The sequence below is a fragment of the Lissotriton helveticus genome, chromosome 8 (genome assembly GCF_964261635.1).
Source record: "Lissotriton helveticus chromosome 8, aLisHel1.1, whole genome shotgun sequence".
NCBI classification, from domain to species: domain Eukaryota; kingdom Metazoa; phylum Chordata; class Amphibia; order Caudata; family Salamandridae; genus Lissotriton; species Lissotriton helveticus.
This window is the reverse complement of record NC_136069.1, coordinates 911946084-911969406: the sequence shown is the minus strand read 5'-3', so window position 1 is coordinate 911969406 and position 23323 is coordinate 911946084. Positions and strand designations below refer to the sequence as shown.

General features: G+C 45.5%; 1 non-coding gene across 1 annotated transcript; it reads right to left on the bottom strand.

Moving 5' to 3' along the window:
* Positions 1-22835: 22835 nt before the first annotated feature.
* LOC144774613 (U6 spliceosomal RNA) lies at positions 22836-22942 on the bottom strand. Its single transcript, XR_013600386.1, has one exon. It is a non-coding gene; the product is annotated as a U6 spliceosomal RNA (small nuclear RNA).
* Positions 22943-23323: the final 381 nt, after the last annotated feature.

Genomic DNA, 23323 nt, shown 5'->3' with positions numbered 1-23323 from the left:
TGGGTCACTGGGGGAGCCTGATTTAACTGTTTTGAGGGTGGAAAGGAGTGATTCTTCGGTGAAGGGAGGCCAGGCTTCCATGATGTTAATATCACTCGGCCAGGGGGAGTTATTTCAACAGGGTCATGAGTAGGGAGGTTGCGTTTGATGTCTAAGATGATTTCCTCAGTTTTCTCATTGAAAAAAGAAGCGAGATCTTGGCATTGTTTTTTGTTTAATGGGCGGGCCGCTGCAACCGTTTTAGCCCCCGCGAGGTCCTTAACTGTATTGAAAAGCGTTTTTGCTTTGTTGGGTGCTGTGTTGATGGTGTTCGCCACGTAGAGGGCTCGGGCTTTAGTACAAGCTGAGTGGTAATCGTTTCTGGCTTTGTGATATATGATTTTTTTATCGTTGGCATAGTCTTTACGCCATTTTCTTTCAAGGGATTTACATTTTGATTTAATGATTTTCAGGGACTCGGTAAACCAAGGGGCTGGGGGGCGGTGGGTGTTACTTTTTACTCGAGATGGGGGGAGGCATCTTTCCACGGCGCTTTCTAGCCAAGAATGTGTGGCCAGAGCTATACTTTCTATGTCTGTGTCTGGGCTTGGAAGATGCCTGGCTAGAGTGTGGTTGAGTGTTTCCATATCGAGTAGCTTCCAGTTCCTTATAGTAGAGGTGGGCCAGGCACTATTTATTTTAAGGGGGTGCAGGTAATTTTTGTCAAAAATGAACGAGATAGTGATCTGACCAGCAAATTGGGATTGTGTCTAGCCAGTTAAGTTCAGGAATATTAGAAAAGATGGGATCTAACAGGTGCCCTGCCTTGTGGGTGGGTCCAGAATTGAGTAGTGTCATATTCAGAGCTGCTAGATCATCAAGTAAGTTGGTGCAGGCCGTATTTGCAGGGTCGTCGAAATGCAGGTTTAGGTCTCCCAGAATTGAGAAGTTTTTGGAGGCAAGGTGGAAGGGGGTGATGTAGTTCGCCAGATTAGCAGCCCAGGAGTTGGCATTTCCAGGGGGCCTATATATGAGGATGCCAGAGGCCGTGAAATTGGGGTTAAGGGTAATTTAAAAAAAGGCTGCCTCACAGTCAGGAATGTGAGTGGGTTCTAATGTACATGTAAATTCTCAGTTGAATATGATGGCGATTCCTCCTCCTATTTGTCCCTCTCTATCTCTCCTGACTATAGCGTAGTCAGGGGGGAGGGCGGATGCTATGTCAGGGCCGGCGCTATCGTGCAGCCAGGTTTCTGTTAGAAAGAGGGCACTGGGTTTGTTGTCTAGTAGGAGATTGAAGATATCTAATTTGTGCTGCGGTAAAGATCTGCAGTTAACACTGTAGAAGGAGAAATCACGAGTCTTTGGTTTAGCTCGTGGTTTGGGTGTTGGCTTACAGGGTTCTGGCTCCGGGTAAGGCTGAAAATTAGTAAGAGTCAGTCTGCAGTTGCAGCACGAAATGCTACTGGTAAGTGACGGCTGTAGTACAGTACAATCTATGTGCTTATTGGGGCGCAAGCTCCTTAGATAGTCAGAGCTCATACCTGTGTTTTGCAGCAACGATAGGGTATTGTTCCGTGCCCCATGTCCCGTACTATCCCGGACGGGCCCAGACGGGCTGGTCTTAGGCTGGTCTTTGGCGCGGCTATGGCGTGGTCGCAGCGCGATTTCGCTGCGCGTCATAGAGAGCATCGGGCTTATGTAGAGGACGGGCTGTTACTCAGCTCCGCCTCTACCCGCTCAGCCAATCGGTGCCTGCCTCGGCCGGGAAGCCGGAAGAGGGACCCTCCCTGCGCCCTCCACTCAAACAAGCCTAGCGCTTGCGGTGGACCGGGGAAGCAGGAGTGAAGTAAATGGTGAGTGAAGCACAGCTCAGAGCACAGGTTTACATGTTACACAGTGCAAATTTGTAAAATCAATCGGCGCAGTGTATTTTTAAAAAAGTAATCGCGCTTTCCAAATCAAGATCGTTTAGTGCGCGCTAAACAGGGGTGCCGATAAAAACATTAGTCAGTGAGCGATGCAAATAGTTCTCATTCACACCGCTAGACTACAACAGCTCCAGGATCGTTTTACCAGTTTCCTCATGCGATTGTCATCAGGGAGAGTGATAGTTTCTATGGGCTTATGTAGAGGACGGGCTGTTACTCAGCTCCGCCTCTACCCGCTCAGCCAATCGTGCCTGCCTCGGCTGGGAAGCCGGAAGAAGGACCCTCCCTGCACCCTCCACTCAAACAAGCCTAGCGCTTGCGGTGGACCGGGGAAGCAGGAGTGAAGTAAATGGTGAGTGAAGCACAGCTCAGAGCACAGGTTTACATGTTACACAGTGCAAATTTGTAAAATCAATCGGCGCAGTGTATTTTTAAAAAAGTAATCGCGCTTTCCAAACCAAGATCGTTTAGTGCGCGCTAAACAGGGGTGCAGATAAAAACATTAGTCAGTGAGCGATGCAAATAGTTCTCATTCACACCGCTAGACTACAACAGCTCCAGGATCGTTTTACCAGTTTCCTCATGCGATTGTCTATCTATCTATCTATCTATCTATCTATCTATCTATCTATCTATCTATCTATCTATCTATCTATCTATCTATCTATCTATCTATCTATCTATCTATCTATCTATCTATCTATCTATCTATCTATCTATCTATCTATCTATCTATCTATCTATCTATCTATCTGTCTATCTATCTATCTGTCTATCTATCTATCTATCTATCTATCTCTCTATCTATCTATCTATCTATCTATCGTAGCCTTATGAACCTTAAACATATCATTGTAACATACGCATAAAGAAAGATATGCAAATGTAAACCCTGATTCTGCGTTGTGCGACATTCGGGTGATGATTACAGCACCGGGTAAGGACTGCTTCCCTGGTGTGGCTTATTTACCAGACAATGTAATTTTCTGAGTACACCTCCTCAGAATGAGGCATAACACGTGGAGTTAGCCTTTACTGCACCGAGTACTGCATGTTTAGGATTTATTTATGACCATTTTCCCCTACATTTCTTCTGTTTTTTTCTTGGTGAAATCTGTCAAGGGGAAATGGTGGAGCATGGTGATAGATACATAATTCAGAATCTGATTGGTGCACATACTTCCACTTGAGCTATGATCGAAATGAAATACACAGCTTGGAATCTGGAACTGAGTAAAACATCTTTAAAGTTATAGACAGCAGGGTTAGTTTATGTTAACAGAAATGTGTTTATCTCTGCGTTGTGATTATTGTGCCCCTATAGAGCTGTAGGGTTCAAGCCTTTTAATTATATTTCTAGAAGGCTTAATTCACCTTAGGAGTCGCTAAAGCTCTCTGCTCTGTAAGAGTGCTTTGGATTAAGTGTGTTTGTCACACTGCCTTCAGAGGTTGTGTATATGTTGTACATGATGATCAGAGTTGTGCTCTTGCCATGTGTTGTTGGTGCTGTTATGCATGAATTTAAAGTGAAAAGGAATGAGAGATAGGTGCACATGACCGATTCTAATGTATGTATGGATTGATAGTGTGTGAGTGCATTATGGCCTATGTTTGGGATGTTTTGTTATTAGATGAAAGGTTCTATCCTTCAGGGTTGCAAAGTTAGTGATTGAAGCAGTTAAAGGGCATGGAAGTTTAACCAATTACCCCAAAGCAGCTTCCAAGGAAGGAAAATGCCAGATAAACTTCACAGTTCACCCAAACCTACCGCACTGTGGAATAACAGGGAGAGGTGGAGGGCTAGGCCATTAATTACAATCACTGATAGAATCTCATGACAGAATGCAATATTTTTTATTCAAGAATCAATTTAAGTAGCACCTTGTGTTAGGAATGGTTTCAAGGCACGTAGAAAAAGAAAAAAGTTCAATAACATTAAAGTTCCAATGTTAGAAACATTTCTTTTACTTTTAACGGAAAATCTTTCTTTTAAATTGTTTCTAACATAAAAGCGCCTTGGGCCTCACAAGCATTAGGAAAGTGCTACAGGAACAACAATAGAGCTTTCTTGCTCCATTCCATTTTAAAGGAAAGATACGTTTCTGCTCTTTTTATAACTCAACCTGTGACAAGGTACCACTGCAGAGTATTTGTCAATGAGGAGACATATGCTAATATAGCTATTCATCCACGAATATCTGTCCCAAGTCCCTGACACCATCAAGTCAAGTGTGCTAAGAAAGAGAGAGGGACTGCAGGGAGCACAACGAGAAATTTAAAAAAACAATGCCTCATCCACTTATCAAATGCTTTGAATGTCCTGCAAAGTACCAGCCCAGCGCACACTTCAACTCAAAGAATCCTGTCTGTCACGGAAGCAGCAGCAGCAGCCCGCACAAGAAACATAGAGTGATTCACGACACAGGAGGAAGTGAGGTGAAGCTGTACACGTCTGAATCCGCAAGGAGCTCAAAATGGGCTCATCTAATAAGGATCCGGCTCAGCCAGCTGTGTCCCTCTATACCCATTCGTTAACATGACATTACACGCAGAGGAAAGTTATTATCTTCCTGCGACAAGTGTGTGGCACAGAATATTGTTTCATAGGGGTCTCACGTGTGGGGGATAGAAAAGATGGCACGGGGCCAGAGGCTGTGCTTGATTAAGAGCAGGCATTAATATTTCAGTGGAACACAACTTCAGTGGAAATCAATTCCAGCAAATTTAAAATAGATTATTTCATGGAAGTCTCCATCTCTGTATGCTGCGCTCTATGGGATATGCCATTCTGTGCAATGGGTAATCCCAAGTAATTTACTGTATTCGTCTGTTTGAATGGCTAACCATGAATATATAAGTGGAATAAAATGATACATGTATGGGAGGATCAGCTATATCCGTGTGTTAGTTTCCAAAAAACACGTACTCTTAGATCGATTCAGAAACGTTTCTTCGAATTTAAATTAAACTTAGATAGGCAAAAGAAAAGAAATAAAAATCCACCTGCAGCTCGCAAAGCCTTTCTGCTCAGAAAAATTGCCAGGTATCTTACAAGGAGGTAGAACAGTGCAAGACATGGGTCATACTGATGTATTACTATACCATATTGAAACAACACCTGTCAGTGCATTAGTAGTTGTATTTTCTTACATCAAATGTTAAATAATGTTGATCAACACTTTTTAAGATGTCCTGTATGGAATAGCTTCTTGGCACATAAGTTGTGGCAGGTCTTAACATTCTTAGCACCTGATGTATCAAAGAGTTTTATTCATTCTATACTTATGTTGAAATCCAAGTGCTCTTGCCATTTAGTGGTTTTATGTCTTCTTTCTGGGATTCAATGACAACAAACAACTCATTCTCCTAGCCACTTCCTATCTCATCCATAGCTGGGTTAGAGTTTCAGGAACTGAGGTGTCATCAGTTGAGCTTTGCTTCTCTGAGTTCGAGGAGAGTGAAGTGTTGGGCTAATGAGTGGCACTTTCCACTAAACTGGGACTGTTTGGGCTGAAAGGAAAAAGCTGTGCGGTCTGGATTAACTGTATTTTCTGTTCTTTGTTTAGATTAATTTATTAGGAGTCAATCTGCAACTGCAAGGTCTGAATTGCTATCTTCCTCCTGGTTTCTTTACCCCTCCCCCCATGTTACCTTTATTGGGCTATCTCATTCTTGTGCTTCACTGAATGCTTTGATTGTTATGACTGTCACAGGTGCCCATTGGATTACTACCTTTTCTGTTCTTCTCTCCTACTCACCTCCATCAAACATTATATTCTGACATTGTTTCTTTCTAGAAAAAAAGTGAAAACGTTAGGGGACCACTCGAAGGATAATCATCCTTTTCTCCTTTCGATGTAACACATCTCTTCCTGATTCACTTGCAATCGCTGGGTTTGTCGTGCTTTAGTTGAGAGAGTTATACAATGCAGATTTAGTAAACTGGCTTAAACTGATCCTCGAGAAGGTTCTATTTAGGTTGGGTATCACTGAGCCTGTCTGTACATATTTTAGTGACAACTTTTCTGTAATTTTTATCTAGATTCTTCTTTAGAATTATTTGGAGCCAAGGTTGTACTTTTCCCTACACAGATTGTTGAATCCTGTGAACCCAGTGAGTGTAAACTTTATCATGACACATTTCATCATCATCATTCCATTGTCTTCTTTTAGGGGGAGCAAGCTTTTATCATGTATATGAGATTGTACTCACCAGTCTATAGTTGTTGAATGTCTATTTATTTTCTTGCCAGGGTTGGAACATTTATCTAAAAAGTAGTTCTCCAAGCATCTGCTTCCAAGTATTTAAAAAGAACAAGAAAAATTCACTGTGGACCAGATTCACAAAGGTTAACTTGCACATTTGTGTAAGTTTACAATTTGCTTTTTGCAAACTACGTTCATAATTTTATGAGTAGTATTTTTACGACTGCAGTGACTCTGCACCTGTGGCAAAATCTCTGCTTTTAGGGCGGAGAGTGCAGTTTTGCGGCAGAGACTCTGCAGTCGAGGTAGAGAACTTTGAATGGCAGAGATGATGAAATCTAAACATTGCAAATTAACTAGTGAGTACATACACATGAAATCAATTATTTACACCTTAAAATCAATAATTTGCAACCACATAAAAGTTTGTCACAACCAAACCTCTGATTCTTCACATCTCGTCTTCTTCAGGCTGCTACCTGGTTGCTCTCTTGCGAAAGTGCTTTAACCATGCTGTCTGTACTGAGGAGGAAAATACATTTCTCAGAGAAGGAGACACAGATGATTGTTTAATTTGTAGTGGCTAACTATAAAAAGCTATCTGAGCTGCTTTCTGTATAATCATAGGGCCACACAGAAGGCAGCCTTATGGTAGCAGTTGGCCGATGAAGTGTATGCATTGGTGGAGGATATAACTGAACTGTAGGTTCACTAGGAAAGAGGTGCCTGGAGATCTTCCTGGAGGACCAACTGGATCCCGTCTCCTTCTCACCCGACTCGAGAAGGACATCCGCTCCATTATGAACATCCACACGCTATATGGGCTGAGCGTTACAGACAACCGTAATGTGGTGCCAGATAATACTTTGAGCAACAACATCCATACTATATATAAAAACGAGTTTTCTTTGTAGAATGTGTGACTATGGAAGGCACTCCATGTTGTATCGGTACAATATTGTGAATTGTTCTCTAATGTTTTCCATTTTCTTGACCACATTGCAAGTCCCAGAAATCTTTATAAAGCAAAAACAAAGTTTCTTACCCATCCTGTGTGAAATGTGTCAATGTTTTACCTGTCACTTCTTTTATCAAGAATTAAAGGCTCATAGGTGTATGAATTTTTATGTTTCATCATACCTGCATTGTTTAGAGTACACCATGTTCAGTTATGAAAAACAAACATTTCATTGTAACTTTATTTTACTTTCTACTTGAATTTTCTACATACAGCCAGAGCCAATCTTTCCATTGGGGCAGAAGTCCAGGCACCTGCGGGAGCTCGACGTCAAGGGCCAATTCACCACCAACAACTCTCAAGATTTTGTAAGTGCATATGCTAATGAAGTTTTTCCCATGTAGTACCAATATTGTATTCATTCATTATATATACTTTGTCATATCCATTTCTTGGTTTTGAACAATACAGTTACTTGGCTATTTGGGTTTTACCTGTAAAATTTAGTTTTTAAATTGCATTTTACCATATTGTTATAGGGCCTGTGATTTTGGGCCTGCCTCCTTTTCAGGCAAGAGTGACTTCTGCTCCTCGCCATTAGATCACACCTAAGCAGGCACCACATAGCTGGCTGATGGTAGACACGGGTAGGTTGACTCATTTATTACATATCAATTGACTAATCTCCTGATTTAATGTTTGACTTGTTAGCAGAATGTGTTTTGTGACACATGCCTGTTGTTGCCAAGCTCAGTATGCAAGATAATGGTTTAAAAGATTTGCAGCTTTTTTCACATTTTCTCCAATGTGAATGCATGACCTAATTATTCACTTATATTTTTTCTGTTTGATTTTCAAAGAGGAGTTGATCAATCATTTTCATTGTGTCTTTTATTAACACTTAAACTCAAATGTGACACGATGACAAGATTTAATTTATTAATTTACTTTGTGAGCAATAAAGATGCCTTTAAATCTTGTTATCTTGTCGCATTTGCTCTGCTTTCAGAGACAGAAGTCAAAAGTCAGTTTGTCCTCCTACTTGCCAGAAAGGACGAGTATGCCATAAAAATAACTCGTCCTGATAAACACTGGCTTGCCATAGTAAGTGGATATTTTGAGCCCTGCACTCTCCCAGTTAGTGAATTTGCAGTATTTTTTGGGCTTTCCTTTAAAGCAGGCTACAAAATACTTTTAGGTGTGTTTCCATGTACCTTTCTTCCCATATGAAACACACACTATATTGTTGTGCTTAGTAACCATATACTCTTTATTGTTTTCATCGATTGTGTACCAGCCCTCTGTATGCAGTTAGTTATTTAAGTTCGGAAGAAGGGATTATACAGGTAGTGTCTATATACAGTGTGGCCACACATATAGTACTGTACATCTTGTGACATTACCTTAAAGGTTTACATATACACTGACATTCCTTATTCTCTTTCTTATATGCAGGAAACACATAGAGATACTTTAGGACACTACTTATTTCCCTGTGCAGGCTCAGTGGGACACATGTCTTTTCTCTTCCCTTCCTCCTCTCTCATGACTAGCTTTAACATTGTTGGGCTGTCTGGCTGATGAGGGGAAGTTGGGACCATCGCTTTGTTTTTTTCCTGATCGCTCCTGTGAAAGCACAGGTGAGAATTGACATGGAGATGCAATACTACTAAAAGCCTGGTGGGTAGGCCCCCTCCGAGTTGAAGACAAACACATAATGCTATTTGCTGACTACACCCGCACTGTCCAGCACCAGAGCTAGTCCTTTCTGGAAGACGGCGCCTTCGCCAACAGGGGGTACAGTACTCCTTACTCTTTCCTGCCAGGCTCAATATCATCGCCAGCGATACCACACTCTTCTTTATGAATCCAAAGAAGCATAGGACTGGATGGAACAACACAGGGGCGAGCCAGCGACTAGCCACATTGCCAACCCACCCAGCACCTGAAACACCCAAAACACCCAGCGGAACAGAAAATGAAGCACGGCCAAGTCAATCCTCTCCCATCTTGCCAGCTAGTTCTCCCAACCTCGAGCAAGGTATTGTACACGCTTGGGGAATCCCCTGTCTTCCAAGATATCCTGAACACTCCCCAGAAAGAAGAGGTGTATTTTTGAGCTCCAGACCATTATCTTTCCTTGTTCCCTTGTTTACCTACTTTCCCCCGGTGTGCTTTCTGCTCATGCCTGTATTAGTTTTCAGCATGAAGGGTAAAGGCACAGGGTGAGTGGTGGGACATTCTTTGTTCCCACAGTACTTGTTTTTCAGATGAGTGGGGGTTGGAATAATACCAAAACATTTTTAAATTATTATTTTTTAAAAACATCTCTGTTATATGATGGCTTGCAAAACAATTTGTCTTATTGTTCTCAATGAAGTATTCACACATTGTGATATTGAAAGATATGTTCTACAACCAGAGAAAACAATACAAAAAAATCCAAGTCTACTGCAAACAATGCACATATTCTTATTATAAAACAATGATGAAGATCAAAACATATTTACAGTATTTATGGGGAATATCTCCTATGGCTACACAGTTGTGTGGATCAAGATCTTTGGGAGTATGTACGCATTCTAGTTAGTTGTTGGAGTGTGTGTATGGCAGCTGCCTCTGCAAGTGGCTCAGGTGATAGGCGGATGTGCTGCTGGAGCAAGAGCCTGTGCTGATGAGCCTAGTGACTGTACAGATGGGGGTGCCGGTGGCTGTACAGGTGGGGTGCCAGTTGCTGTACAGGTGGGGGTTCTGATTTCTGTGCGGGTGGGGTGCTGATTGTTGTACAGGTGGGGTGCCAGGAGCTGTGCTGTTGGAGCAGGTGGCTGTGCAGGTGAGGGTGTTGGTGGCAGTGCTGGTGGGGCAGGTGGCTGTGCAGGTGGTAAGTGCAAGTGGTTGTGGAGAGCCTTCTCGATGTGTTGTCAGAGTAGGTAGACTTCCGAACATTTTGAACATGTCCTCCATCATCTTCATAGCTAAAGCACAGTGTTTTGGACTCTCTTCCCTACAGATTTTTACTTGATCTTGGTGCATACTCATAATGTCTTTGCAACAGTTCACAACATTATCTAAGGCGCAGGTCTGCCTGTCAATCATTTGAGGGAGTCCTTGAAGCGAGCCTGAAATGTCACACATCAGCCAGCTGCTGGAAAAATGTATCCTCCCAATGGCCAGCCTGAGCCCATACCATCTCCCACATGGGATACCCTTTAACATTTTCTTTTTTGTTAATACTCTTTATTAGTTTTTTAAAACATAAAAACAGGAGAAAAGGCAATCATACATGACAAGCAATTGGCAGTATTAGGACAGAAATGTATACATGAAGAGTGATAGTTAACAGCAGCGGGGACACAATGTGTTCAGGTGTAAGGTATAACTGTTCTGGGTATTTGCTGTTTGTCATTGATGGTCTGTCACAGATAGGAGTGCCCATTCCAAGCTAAGGGGGAACCACCGGACATTATATGGGGGGAGGGGGCAGATATAGCAGAATGCAATACTATTGGTGCGGCGTTGGGCCTGTGAGTGTGTGTATGGGTTTCCATGTTCGAGGAGGTTGTAGGTTGTAGGGCAATGGGGGGTCGTGAATAGGGGTCTCAGGTTAGGTGGGGATATTCATTTGTAGAATGGAGAGCCAATGACCTCAAGGGGTTAGGGCATTGTTGCTGGGTACCTGGAGGAATTGTAATAGCAGGGCTGTCCATTGAGGGGAAATGGGTCGTCGGCGTATTCGACGGACCTCCTCGTATCGGAGGGCGTCCTTCTCTGAAGCACCCCATTTGCTCATTGCCCCTCTCCATGCCTCCACAGGGGGCCGTGGGTAAGAGCCAGTGCATTGTGAGCATATACTTTCTGAGGAGCAGGGCTATGGCGATGAACCGTGTCTGTACTTTGTGTTGCTTTCTGAGTTTGAATATCCCCAGAGAGCAGGACTCACATGTGTCTATCCCCTATACCCAGTAGTCCTGTGATCTCCCGCAGCATGACGTGTATGGTATGCCAGTAGGTCTGGAGTACCAGGCATGTTTACAGCATGTATATTATTGTCGCATCTGTGGTCTGACATTGGGGACAGGTAAACTGTACTTCTGGGAGGTAGTGATGCAGCTGGAGTAGGGTTAAATATGGCATTTGTTGAAGGAAGAAAGGTATGTTCTTTTTTTTTTTTAAACATCTTTTTTATTTTATTAAACGTTGCAATAGTACAGTGGAAGGCCATGAGGCCACAGAGTTATCAACATCCATTACCAAAGGGAGTGTATCCAGTAAGATACATGGGTTTCTGCAGTACATATTACTTGGGAAGAAATGTATGTTCTTGAAGCGTGAGTTGCAGGAGATCGTCTTGGGGAACTTAAGAGCTTGCTCCCACTCTTTGTCATGTAGTACTCTACCAAATTTGTCATCCAATTTTTTTCAGGGCTTGGCGAGAGAGGTGTTGTCAGCTCTCTGATCGCTTTGTACAGCCATGTGATCAGGTGTCCCCTCAGTCCCTTGGTTAATATGGTCTGAAGCACTGGATGATCTCTTGTTTTCCCCCAACAGATCCCAAAGGGTGCGGTATGCGTGTGTGAGTTTTCTGTGGAGGAGAAACTGCTCCGGTAGAAGGTCCTTCTCGTCTACTAGCTGATCAAAGGGAAGGAGCAGTCCCTCAGCAGAGGTCGCCCGCCATAAGGAGTGAACAGTCTGTCCAGGTTTGAATTTTCCCGGCAGTTTAATGTTCCCAACCTTGGGGTAGGCTGACTAGAGGCAGGCTTGGAGTGTAGAGAGTGGTCTCCCAGAAAAGGCGATGTATTCTGACCATGCATATTCTCACTAACGACACTTGGAAGGGCCAGATGGGGGCAGGGTGTTCCCCGGAAGAAGCAAGCCTCGGAGCACAGAAATGGGAATGTCCCTAGGGGCCACGCACGCCTCATCCAGATCACACCCAGCTGTCGAATAAGACAGACACTGAAGCTGTACAGCTAAGAAAAATTATTTGAAGGAAACCCCCATGATCTGTTGGCAGCTGCAATTTAGCCAAGGCCACGCGCCGACACCCAGATAAGCATACAGAGTGCATCCAGTTCCTTGAAGAAAGAGTGAGGGGCATAACTTGAAGGTCCGCAAAGTAGTAAATAAGGCGCATCAAAACAATATTTCTTGCTAAGGCCACTTTGCCAATGGGCGCAAGGGTGAAAGATCGCCAGAAATGTATCTGGGATCGTATGCCTGCGAGGGGTTTATGGAGATTCCCCTCGTAAATGTCAAGGTAAGTACGGTATAGGCGGAATTCCCAGTTAGCGAGGTGCCTGGTAGTGCCAGGTTAGTCGGGTGCCAATTGTGTGCTGTCTTTCTTAGAAAGATGCATGCAAAGGCCAATAGCGGTTGAAATAAACAAAAGCACACACACAAGCGCGTGTTCCAAAGTTTAAAGCCCTTACTAAATGTCTCGCAGAGTAGCGCATGCGCGCTGTCTCAGGCGAGACCTAAAAAGGAAGAAAATACCTCGAAACAAGGTACAGACACAAGGTAACATCAATGTTAGTATCCAGAAATGTGCAAGCAGAAAAGGGACTAGGACGGGGAGGAACCACGAGATGTAACAGGTATATTAAAAAAATAATTGCTATATCAAAATAAGTAACAACAAAGTCAGATGAAGTGGGAGAAAAAACCACAGATAAAGTTTTCAGACAGAATGGGAAAAGGAACTTGGAGGTGGTTGGGCAACATAATATTGAAACCTCTGAAAGCATCAGGGGAACCAGTCTATGTACAAATGGTCAAGCAAATAGACCAAAGTCGAACTGTTGAACTGTTGGAGGAAGGCAACTAAACAACAGAATGAGCAAGAGCCTCGTTGGTTATCGTGGGTGGGCAATGCCCAAGCTCAGGGGTTGGGGATAAGGGGACATCAATGGGGGAATCAAGTCTTTCCATCTGTAGTGCACACTCAGTTTCACCAACTTGGTGCCTATGGGGTGGTCCATTGACCATTGTTCTTCTGGTGGGGGCGAGGGGTTTGCCACTTACCAGGTCTCTGAACTGAGTAAGCATGGTGCCCCAGGCTATTGCTTTGGGTTTCTTTCCGAGGTGTCGAGCTTCCTCCTGGCATAGGTTGGCACTCCCGGCCTCTCCCAATTGGAGTAAAATCTTATGCCATTGAGCTACTGCAGTTGGCTGGTCTGCTCTTTTGTCCAGCAGCAGGGGCAGGTGCTTTTGGCCAGCTGCAGGGCCAGGTTTGCAAACCGGGCGCACACATTATGGTTCTTCCTCCTTTTATAGATGACCAAGACTGTTGCTGCCCATGTGTTCAGGTTTGGGAGTGCAGTGATTCTGTCGAGGTTGTCATGTATCGTGTGCCAGAGTGTGTTAGGGTGGGGCATGACCAAAGTATTTGTTGTAGAGTGGCCTTGTTAGAGTGCCATCTTGGGCACGTAAGATGGGCGTCCAGGAATATCCAGCTCAATTTAGTGGGCATTGGATACGCTCTGTGGAGACTGGTATATTGTATATTGTTTACATCTTGCATTGAAAGAAACTTTTTATGTGGACTTCAATGCTGTGGCCCACTCAGAGACGTGTAACAGACGTGCAATGTCCACCTCCCATACTGCCCTGAGTGATGCTATTGAAGCCCCGATGTGTTGCCTAATAGCTTTATATAGCCAGGTGACTAGGTGGTGCCCAGAACCTATGGTGTATAGGGTTTCTATAACAGCATGTGCTGGGGGTTCTTCGTCTACTGTGTGCCATAGGCGAGGGCATGATGCTAGCAGTTGACCGTGGAGGAGGAATTGGCCCAATAGAATGACATAGTCTTGAGCAGGGTTCCCCAAAGTCAGTCCTGGAGGGATGGATACATGCCAGATTTTTAGCGTATCCACATTTTGAGAAATGTAGCTATCTTAAAGATCTGACATAGATCTGGCGCTGCAGGACCGACTTTGGACAACCTTGGTTTTGAGGAAGTTGATCAAATGTTAATAGGTTGTGGTCCTGGAAAAGATCACCTATTCTTTCAATGGCGTTATCATGCCTGGTGGATAAGATTCGAGGAGTGTAGCCGGAGGGACCATCTGCTAGCCAGCGGCCACCCATTGAAGTTGGACTGCAAGATAATACGTTTCCTAGGAGGGTGTGCCTAAGCCTCCCTTACCCACTGGGAGACGCAGTTTACATAGTGCTATGCAATGCGGCTTGGCATTCCATATCACCTTCCCTAGGAGGGAGTGCAGTTCCCAGAAGAACTGGCAGGGCAGGTAGACTGGTACATTGACAAAATAGTATAACAGTCGGGGAACAATAATAATTTTGGAGAGTGCTATCTTTCCAGTAGCAGACGCTTCAGGAACGCCACCTGTGATTTAAGGGTTATGAGTGTTCTCTTCACGTTTCCCTAAAATAAGTCCAGTTGTGAGTGGTATAGTCGGAGCCCCAGGTAGCCGACTGTGTTCTCTACCCAGAAGATGACGGCACCGCCCAGCCGCATTTTCTGTTGGGGCACACTCTGACAGAACGGTAACACACTGGATTTTGCCCAATTTACTTGCAGGCCTACTGCTTTCTCAAACTCTTGGAGGGTGGCTTATATCTCTTCTGTGTCGGCTCAAGCAGCCCTTAAGTAGAGCAGCAGATCATCGGCATAAAGTGATACCACGTTGGTCGCGTCTCCCAGTGGGATTCCCCAGCGTGTGCCCTCCATGCGGAGGTAAATAGGTTTTATGGTGATGGCGAAGAGTAGGGGAGAGATGAGGCAGGGCTTGCGGGTACTATGGCTCACTGTGTAGGAGTCAGACACCGAGCAGCTTAAACAGACCTGAGAGGACGGGTTTGTGTATAATAGTTTTGTTTGTGTTAAGAGATGTCTCTCTAATCCAATCTTGGTCAGTACTGCAAAGAGGTTGAGAGAGCGCTAGACAGAAGTGAAAATTTGTAGGGGTGCATCATATGTACAAGTAGTCAGCACCCGCATATGTAAAGGGTTTACTAATCATGTTCAAATGCAATGTAGGGTTGAGAACTGAAGTATTTGATGTTAGAACTACTTGCAGGACAACTGTTATGGGTTTTGAGTTATTAGTGATGCTGTTTAATTAGAACAATTGTATGATTAGGGTTGCTTTACTAAAATTCATATTTGCATTCTTCTATAAGTGATTAGCTGCTTGAAGTAGAAAATGTATTTGCTTTTAAAGTTGGAGGCCTAAAGTATGGAGAGGTTATTCGTGTAAAATGTGGGGCCTATGAAACGTGCAAAGGTCCAGTCCATGGAAATCTAGTAGGCCTGAATGGAAATGTTTTCTTCGCATTAAATGGTAGAATTATTTTGTAAAAGCGGCCTTTGGCTAAATTTAATCAAAGTTAAAGAATGTGTGAGCCGATTCTCATGTATTTCCTTGCAGGTGCCGAATCAAATAGACAGTAAAGTAGAAGGGCCCATTGTGTATGAGCGTTAGGATGCTAGACTCAGACATGGAGGAGTAGCTGAGGAATTTAAAGATACAACTTGAAGCGACGGAGAGTCTGGGACCCAAGGACGTTTTAGCAGACATGGATGGAAGAGTGCCATGATGGAAAATTCTGGAACCCTACACCTTCGAGAGGGGCGTACCTGAAGGCGTGTCACCAGTATTGTGGGGTTTTGTATTAGGGACAGCACCCTGAGGGTGGAGAGAGAGCAGATGGGTTGAGGAGCTAGAGAGAGCGGTTGGATGGGCAAAGAGCTTAGCTAGGTTTGAGAATTACACCAGACTTGAGAGAAAGTGAGTGAACTTCTTTGGAAGTCACCACGGCTGACACCTTTTGCTAGGAATGGGCTATTGTTGAGTAGGGATGTCACTTAGTATAGGGTAGGGATAGCTTAATTTGACTTTTCCTTCCAATGCATACTAGAACTCAAGTTACAGCAATTTTTATTAGCCTGATGGTTCTGGAACTGATTCTCGTATTATTCATAAGCCGCCTAAGACTTTTCCGTAGGATTATGTTTGTATTAGTGCCCGTTTTCCTTTTAAACCTCGTGTTGAGGTGTTTGTATCTTCAGCTGTTTTCATTTCTGTAATAAATCTTCAAACTTGGTTTTTAGTCAGTGGTCCTTTGGGGAAGGTAAATGGGAATTGTTGCAAGTATTGATTATTAGTAAATAGGTTGCCTAATTCACTCTATGACAGATAAAAAGGTCCAGTCGACCTGTGACGGGATTTCGGAGAATGGTAAGCAGACTCTAGAAAGAAAAATCCAGCCTTTCCAAGGTAATCCCAGTACAGCATATCAAACTCCTATTCCCGGCCGAGGATTGGGCATGCTGCCTGGCAGTATTTTAAGGACGCTTGGTCCATCACATGGAATAGACGTATGTATTATAGGTCGCTATGAGGATAATTGAGTAGGGCCCCTGTTGGGTTTAAGGAGGGAGATTAGGTTGCACTCTTGCAGGGTTGCGGAGAGCACCCCCAGTATCCAGGGTTTCTTGTAGATAGCTGTCAGTTTCAGAAAAAGATGGTTGGAGAAGTGGTCGTAGTACTCCGGGGGGAAGACCATCCAAATCAGGAGTCATATTTTTGCCATGTCATGAATGGCCTATTTTACCTCTACCACCGCTATAGGCTTGTTGAGGTCTGCACGTTCAAAAGATGTGATGCTGGGCATGGGTAGGGTCACCAGCAGTGGCGTCTGGTGACATTTGAAAGTGGTGAGCATAAAAGTTGGGTATAAGTGTTACAGATTGTATGACGGAACAATGCAGGGAAATACTCTGCATATCTTCACCATGCATTTTGTACCTCACATTTTTTAAGAACACATATGCTTTTAAAACGTATGCCTTTACCACGTATTGTTTGGGGGGGAGACCGCTGAACTTACATTAAATGCATGGTAAAGGCATACATTGTAAAAGCATATGCGTTCTAAAATCATGCGTAGTGAAAAAATGTGGGTAAAGGTACAATGTGGTAAAACCTTGTTGTAACGGCTGTTTCCCAGAGGGTGTGTATCACTTACAACGCAACTTTTACGTCGTAATGCTGTTACAACGCAGCTATTACAACGCAGGATCCATTACAACGCATGGCATTACAACGCATGGCATAACATCGCAGATGCTATTACAACGCATACCATTACATCGTAAGTATTGGTAAGTATATAATTTATTTTAATTTTATTTAATATTATATAAATGATTTAATTAATATTAATTATAAATAAAAATAAATAAAAATATTTATTTATGTTTTTAAATATTATAAATTAAATTTATTAATTTAAGTAATTTTTTAAATAAATATGAGTATAGGAGTATATGTATAGGTGTACTGAGGTTTTAGGGCAGGGTTTGGGTTTTGGGGTACAGGGGTGTTTTTAGGTTTCAGGTTTGGGTTTTGGAGGACAGGGGTGTTTTTAGGTTTCAGGGTAGGGTTTGGGTTTTGGGGTACAGGGGTGTTTTTAGGTTTCAGGGTAGGGTTTGGGTTTTGGGGTACAGGGGTGTTTTTAGGTTTCAGGGCAGGGTTTGGGTTTTGGAGTACAGGGGTGTTTTTAGGTTTCAGGGTAGGGTTTGGGTTTTGGGGTACAGGGGTGTTTTTAGGTTTCAGGGCAGGGTTTGGGTTTTGGGGTACAGGGGTGTTTTTAGGTTTCAGGGCAGGGTTTGGGTTTTGGGGTACAGGGGTGTTTTTAGGTTTCAGGGCAGGGTTTGGGTTTTGGGGTACAGGGGTGTTTTTAGGTTTCAGGGTAGGGTTTGGGTTTTGGGGTACAGGGGTGTTTTTAGGTTTCAGGGCAGGGTTTGGGTTTTGGGGTACAGGGGTGTTTTTAGGTTTCAGGGCAGGGTTTGGGTTTTGGGATACAGGGGTGTTTTTAGGTTTCATGGCAGGGTTTGGGTTTTGGGGTACAGGGGTGTTTTTAAGTTAAATAAAATTAATTATATTATATTAATTAAATTTTTTAATAAAATAATTAAATTAAATACATTATTTTAAATAATTTATTTTAATTACAATCAAAAAAATATTTAAATTAATTTAATTATATTAATTAAATAAAATTAATTACATTTTTTATTAAAATTAATTTAAATAAATAATTTCTATTATTTTATTTAATATAATTTAATTAAATTAAAATAATTACATTTTTTTTAAAAAGGTATACTTACCTATACTTACGATGTAATGCCATGCGTTGTAATAGCATCTGCGATGTAATGCCATGCGTTGTAATGCCATGCGTTGTAATGGATCCTGCGTTGTAAAAATTGCGATGTAACGGTCTGCGTTGTAAAATAACGCGTTGTAACATCATAGATCCTTCCCAGAGTTATATTGCAAGCATGAGAGGCGCACAAGCCAGACTGACAGAAAGGGTGCTTGAGTGGTTCTTCCCCAGAGAAAATTTGGAAGAAAACAGTGTCAAAAGATAAATTTTAAAGGAAATTTGAGAAAGGAAGAACGTTTATAAGGCAAATGTGAACATTTAGGGGCTGATTACGATGTAGGGCGTATCACCACTGCCTGCATGGCGGTGGCGATCCGCCCTACATTCCCCTCCGCCCAACACCCATTTCCCCCGCCATATTGGTATGGCAGGGGGGACCCCAGCGGACAGAAAGACCGTCCGCTGGTTTTCCGCCAGTCGACCTGGCGGAAAAGGGGTTAGATATGGTGGCGGTGTCTGCTAGACACCGCCATCCATATTAGCATGGGTGTGGGAAGCCACCTTTAGTGGCAGTGATGCCGCCACGGAAAGGCATGCGGATTTTGTTGTCGGGGGCCCGTTGCGGGCAACCAGGTTATGGGGGGTGGGGGGTGCACATGGGGGATACCTATGGTACCCCCCTACATTGTCATTGACAGAGTAGCAGGCACCGCGCGGTGCTTGTCACCTTGTACATGACAATGCACACAGCGCATTCTCAGCATTGTGGCGGGCGGTGATGTGAGCACCTCCCACCACAATGCTGGGAATAGAGGATGCCACCGCCACGGTGGCAGTGGCATCCTAATTGCAGGTGCGGGACCGCCGCACCACTAGCAGCCGGTCCCAGCACCGCTACGGTCTGCCCGCCATCCTAATCGGCCCCTAAATGTTGAAATATTTAAGCAGAAACTTCCCCATATCTTACTGCATTAAATACATTCAACAGTTACTGTAGTGAGCCACTTGTACAATTGGACATAATTACTATGGAAATGTTGCACATAAGCAATCTGAAGATTTGGCAGCTATAAAAAATCACTTTGACTGTCAGATCACCAAATTGCTTCAAACACGAATGTAGCCGTCTAAAATTCAGACCCGCTTTCCCTTCTTTATTTTTGCTGTACACCTAGAGCCTACTCTTACACCTTAAAGGTCTTGTGCAGCAGGGGTCCAGAAGCCAAGGAAATGCTTTGTACCCAAAACTAGCTGCAACCAGTGGTTTTTGGTAACGGGAAACATTTTACGACAGCATGTAGACTCCACTGCAAATCACTTGTGTATGGCGACAGGAGCCACATGGGTGGGTTGCAAAACACCCAGTTCCTTTTTTTGATGCACAAAATACACATGGATGTGTTGAGTATTGGATTTGCAGGATGCCCATGATTTGTTCCCACTAGTACCCTATTGAAGGATAGGGCATGAGTGTCTAGTATATTTTCTATGCACGTGATTTCTCTTTATAATACATTTCTAATGCTTTCCCTAGGGATACGATGAGATTTGGGCTGCAGGTCGTCAGCTAATGTTGTGACCAATGTGGTAGCGATTTGGGCGGTAGTTGTGAGCTGGAATTATTGTGAGTCCGGTTACTAGCGTCTACAGTGGGTATAAGAGTACTATTGCTATGATTACGTATGGTAATCCCCATTACTCTTAGTCCTACTCGTCCTCGACCCAGTCATCACACATGAGGTATTCCACACGACAGGAAACAAAACAGGAAACGCTTTTAGACTCCACCCACCCTCCTGTCAGGTGCTATAACACACCTCACCACCAGAAGCAAATCCTGATGTACCAAGCACCAAAGGCCTGGAAAGGGAGGGCGGGCGGGTTGTATGACTGGGTCGAGGACGAGTAGGACTAAGAGTAATGGGGATTACCATACGTAATCATAGCATTACCTCTACGTCCCTCGTCCTCGACCCAGTCATCACACATGAGGCATACCAAAGCAACGCCCAAACAGGCCTTTGGCAACCCACACACAACAAGGCACAGACCAGACACAAAGGAGTGCAGCAAGACAAAGTTGCAAGAAAACAACAGAATCACAGCGGAGGGGAAAATCCCCACAGCCAGCAACACCCCACGACCAAAAACAAGTCCGGTCAGACAAGGCACAACCCCACCAATAGGGTCGCACGAATGCGGACTCGGAGGCCCAGGACCCAGCCCGACAAATCCACTAAGAGACACACCCAGGTAAACAGCCCAGGAGGCAGACACGCCCCGAGCGGAACGCGCCAGGACACCCGTCGGACTGGGCAAACCAGCACCAAGATAGGCAAGAGCAAAGACCGCCAGAAACCAGCGATCCAAAGAGAGCCAGGAAGCAGCCGTAGCCAAACCAGCCAAGCCAAATGACACGGAGAGAGAGGCAGAAGAGCGAAACACCCCAGAACGAGCCACAGAAAGTACAAGGCACGGTCGAGGCCAAAGGAAAGAACAGAAAGCCACCAGGCACGACAGAAATTCAAGGCCCACAGACTCCAAAGGACAAAAGGGGAAAACTGTAAAACCCCCAAGACCAAGGAGACACCCCAAGGGGGTGCCAAAGAGCGACCAGAAGGAGAAGAGAGAAATTCCGAAAAAGGCAAGAAAACCAACAAGCCATCAGAAGGAAGAAAGGAAGGAATCCGGGACCCGGAAGGCACGGAAAGCAGCCCAAAGGCCCAGCAAGACAACCAGAGGAGGAACACCACCTCAAAAAAGAAGACCAGCTCTCCGAAGAGGAAGACAAAGTAGACTTCCCACGAGAAGCCCGCAGCACCAAAGCAAGTGGTCGGGCAGACCACGGGTCCCAAGAGACATCCGTCCAACCCCCAAACCGCCAAGGAGAGGGGAACCAGAAAGAGGGACGGAGATCACAGAGGAGAGGGGCGACGGGGCAGAAGCCAAGGAGGCCCCATCGCCAGGCCCAGCAGAAGAGGAAACCAGGACCACCTCGGCCAGCGAGGCAGCACTGCCACCACCTGAGCCCCCTCCCGCAGAACCGTCAGCAGAAAGGCAGGAAACAAAGGAAAGGGAGTAAAGGCACAGAAAAACCAGGGAGGCCAAAGGAGAGACAGGGCATCCACCCCCCCTGTGCACACCACTGGAGACCCGGAGTAGAACAGGGGCACCAGGGCATCGGACCCCGAGGCAAACAAGACCAGAGCCGGAGTCCCGAACCCCAGGCAAAGCTTCCGAAAGGGCCCGGGAGCCAAACACAGGGACAGAGATGAGGGAAACCACCGACTCAGGGAGCCCGCCACCACATTGACCACACCCCCAATGAGTGGAGTAGACAGGGCCAGAAGAAGAAGCTCCGCCCAAGCCGAGATGGAACAAGCCACCAGATTCAGGGAAGAACCGTGGGGCCTCCCCGTGAGATTCAGAGATGCCACAGTCACTGCGTAGCCCGATCGCACCATGACATGGCAACCTTCCAGACGAAGACGAAAATAACGAAGCGCCCACTCCACTGCAAACAACTCCCTCCAGTTGGACGACCTGCGAGACTCCGACGGGAGCCAACGCGCCAGCACCACCCAACGGGCCAGAGTCGCGCCCCAGCCCGAGGTGCAGGCATCCGTGGTCACAACCAGAGGAGGAGGGAGACGAAACAACATCCCCACGGAAAGGCGGGAGGGGTCCAGCCACCACGGAGAGCAGACACAACATCCAGAGACCCAGGAACAGGAACCGCAAAGTCCAGGACAGTAAAGGGGACCCACCGCTGCACATGCCACAGCAGAGGCCGCAGAGGAACCCAGGCCCAACAAAAATTTCCAGGTCCGTGGAAATTTGAGCCCAAGACCCGCCGAGGCAGGGAATTGAACCCTGGTCCCGGGCTAGACCCCCGCATCAGGGTCTGACGCTCCAACCATGGAGTCCACTGAAAACAGAAGCAGCCATGTGGCCACGAACCTCCAGCCACTGAAGGATGGGAGCCGAGGCTCGGGACAACAAGCACCACAGCAAGGAATGGAGGCGACGAATCCGGGCGTCCGGCAGGAACACCCCGCCCAACACAGAATCGAACACTGTACCGATGAAGGTCCTCCGGGTCGCAGGCTCCAGGCGACATACAGGCAAGTTGAACAAAAACCCGTGGTCCCTGAGCACAGACACGGACAAGAGAAGGTGGCGAGACACAACCTCCAGGGACGGAGCCTGAACCATCCAGACACCCAAATACGGGAACACAGACACCCCCAGGAGATGTAGATGGGCCACCAAGGGAGCCACCACCATGGTGAACACCCGGGGGGCGGACCGAAGACCAAAGGGGAGGACGCAGAATGGCCAGCGCTGATCCTCCAGGCAGAATGCAGGAAATGCCAAACCGTCACAGCCACCGGGACGTGCAGACACGCATCCCTGAGGACGAGCGTGGAGAACACCCAACCCGACAGGACAAACGGAAGAACCATCAGGAGGGCCTCCATCAAGAACGGGAGCATCCGTACGAACAAGTCCAGACCCCGTACAACAAGGCCAGGTGGCGGCATCAGCGAGAACGTCCCAAAGGGCGGTCCAGTCAGGAACGCCGCGGACCAGACCCGGCACCCCTCAGGGACCATGTGTATACTGTAAAGGAACGCTCCACGAATTAGCGAGGCAACCTTGCGCAGGGGCCAAGCAAATCTTCTCTGTATCGTTCCAATCATAGTATATGTGCTGCCGAAGCGAGCACTGCAGAAACACCTCCAGCGAGACACCAAACAGACGGGCACCAGAGAAAGGCAGCCGCAAAGCCAAGGAACGCGGGGCCGCGTCCGACATCCAATCCCGCAGTAAAAGGACACGGTGGGCAGCAACAGAGGAACCACAGGACACAGCAGAAGCCCACCATACAGGAACAAAGGTGATGGCCGACAGAAACACCACCAGGTGCTCCATAGACTCCAGCAACTCCGGACAACTGGCACCCTTCTGCATGGACGAAAACAGGGACTCGAAATCGGCCAGCAAAGACAGGGCAACGTACCCCCAAAAAATGCCAGAACGAACAGCCAGATAAGAAGCGGCAGAAGACATCCACAGGGCAGAAACTACCCACTCGTCCACACCGTCC